The sequence below is a fragment of the Geospiza fortis genome, unplaced genomic scaffold, assembly GCF_000277835.1.
Source record: "Geospiza fortis unplaced genomic scaffold, GeoFor_1.0 scaffold176, whole genome shotgun sequence".
NCBI classification, from domain to species: Eukaryota; Metazoa; Chordata; class Aves; order Passeriformes; family Thraupidae; genus Geospiza; species Geospiza fortis.
Window position 1 is genome coordinate 987,895 of NW_005054514.1, and position 2,881 is coordinate 990,775.

The window sequence follows — 2,881 nt, forward strand, 5'->3', positions numbered from 1 at the left end:
ATCTCCTCAAGGACATGCAATTCAACTTTTCCATCGCTCCCAGGGACAGTGCAAAGGTCACTCACCCATTCCGATCCAGTTTCCCATTTTGCTCTTAGACCTGCAGCATGTTCCTCCTCTGGCCTCCAACCCACCTCCAACCTCTTCTAGGGAGGCCTAATTTGGTTTTTTGCAGTCTGACCCGAAACAAGCCCAAGTTGACATCTTTTCCCTTTGACTTCAGTAAGTGCTCCATGAGATCCTTCAAACCCAGCCCTGCTCACAGTTCTGCTGCACTGATGGAAATTCATAGACTGCAGCAGAGTTAGGATAATGATGCTGTTGTAGAATAAGAAGTCAAGGCATCAGTGATGAAACTGAAAAAATAAACTTTGACTTCAAAGTCCACTTCAGCCAGGGATTGTGCAAACATTCTCACAAAAAGCAACGCATGAAGGGAACAAGGAAAATAAACTCTCAAACAGTTGTTCCAGCAGTTGCAGGCACTGGTCCTGTGATTCCATGAATGACAGAGAGCCAAAAATATTTACTCATTTTGAAGTATTTAATTATGTTCAGCTGTGCTTTAAAGAGAACACACTGGCATGTAATTTCTCATGGAGGGAAAAATCTACTCTTTATGTCATCAGCAGGTATTTTATTTTACTTCCCTGAACCCCATGTCAGCAGCAAGAAGACATTTCTGATCCATAGAAATTCCCAGGAGGAGTTAGTGACACAAACAGCGAGAGCCTGGGCAGCAGCAGGAGCAGGGGAGCGGCATGCTCTTCCCACGTTCCATTGGTGGCTCTGATGACAAGTCTTTGGCATACTGGGACACTCATTGGAGCCAAGAGACCATGGGCAAACTTCACCATTTCTATTTCTGTGATCTGTAGTTTTTTGGGATTTTTTTTTTTAACAATTTGATGCTCCTTTTTCTGATGAAGCAAGTCTTTGGTTTTTTTCTAGTCAGACTTTCCTTGTCTGTTTCCTGGAACCTGACATGGCTCAAGCAAATCCAAGTGCTTACAATGTGAGCTCCATTATTTACCATAAAACAAGAGGAGAAGCACATGTGACATCCCCATTCCCATGGCTGTTCTGGCATCAAGGGAACCACAGATAAATTATCAGCCCTCCTGACTGTCTGACAGTAAAGTTCTCAAGAATTACCTTCTCCAATAAATTATTGAAATGTGAATTTTATTTGCTATAATCTCAGAATGTCTCGGCATTGGCAATATAAAATTTAATAGTAATTCCTTGCACTTTCTGTTCTGTGGATGAGAGGTGCTTTGTAAACATAAAAGGACAATTATTTCCAAAGATCTCCATGTGATGAGTGCTGGAGGGCCCTAGATGCACCTTTCTTTTCCTCCTGTGGCAAATATATTTTCAGATTCTCCTGTGCCTTGTTTGAAAGACAGTTGTCTGCCAAGGAAGGTGGGAACCTCCCCTGGAATTAAAAATGTGACCTCCTTCCCTCCAAATTATTATAATTCTGAAATTAAGGGGCTTTCAGGCAAAGACATGGGAAAAGGAATAAGTGTTCTATACTAATACATGTATGTATAACAAGGCAAAAAACCAACAACTGCGGCATTAACACCAAACAGAACACATACCCAGCACCAGCTGTGTTCATTATGTTCATTCTGTTCATTAACACCAAACAGAGCACACATCCAGCACAGCCCACTCCCGGCTGCAGGCACTTTCCCCTTTGGTGCAGTTCCAGGCAAATCCGCCAGAGGCGCTGGTGGCTCCTGGCCTGTTAGGGTGGCTGCCATGATTCCCCCGCGAGTGCAGGGGGCGCTGTGGCGCAGCCGCCTCTCTGCGCGTGGGTGATGGTGGGCGAGACTGCGGGGGAGATGGAGCAGGGGCTTCCTTTACAAACCCACCCCGGCAGCTGGTCCCGGTACCCCTCTGGATGGTGAGATGGGCTGCAGCAGGAACGTCAGAGCAGTGGCTGGAACAGCAGAGGCAGTGTGAAAAACGCCAGTCACTTGTTTTTAAAATTTAAAGTTTAATAGTAATAAAATGGTATAAAAAGAGTAATATAATTAGAGTAATAATAATTTGGACAATTTGGATTAGGACAATATGAGACAATAGAAACAAAGAGTTACGGATGTCCGGGTACTTTTTTCTGGGCAAAATAAGCCTGGAAAAGGACAGAGGATTAACCCATAAAAACAACTGCCTGTTGCATATTCATACACCTCATACATGATGCATAAATTCCATTCAAATACAGGATTCTGTCTGGTCAGTGTCAGCTTCTTCCTCTTAATCCTGACGGTGTCTTCAAGACTGAGCGAGCCGAGAAGAAGTTAGTTTCTTCTGATAATGGAGCAATAAATTCTCTTTCTCTGAAAGATTTAGGTGTCCTGTGACTGCTATCCCGCTGCGAGTTTTCTCTTAAAAGAAGTATTTTACATAGCATAGTTTCTATTTTGACATTATGTTATAACCTAAAACTATATTTAACACACTACTTAAGAAAATTAATACAGCATAACTTTCTAACATAACAGATATTCATTTTAATATTTGCAAAAAGCCAATCATAAAATATGCATTTTTCACAGGCAGGCACACCCAGGACAGCAAACTAAGCGTAGCAAGGACTACTCACCATAGTGGTGACAGGAGCCGCTGGGACTTGGGCAGACAGGGGGTGTGGAGTGAAAGTGTAACAAAAAGCTCTGAAGCAGCGGCAGAAAATAGTGGGGCTGGGCAGAATATGGCTCCTTTGGACGGCCCACCAAATGGGCAATGGATGTTCCCAGGGCAGGCCACAGCATGGAGGGGAGCACTCCAGGCGCAGCACGTGCCGGCCCTGGGCTCCTGGGCAGCAGAGCAGCACAGAAGCAAGCTGGCAAGCCCCAGTCACACT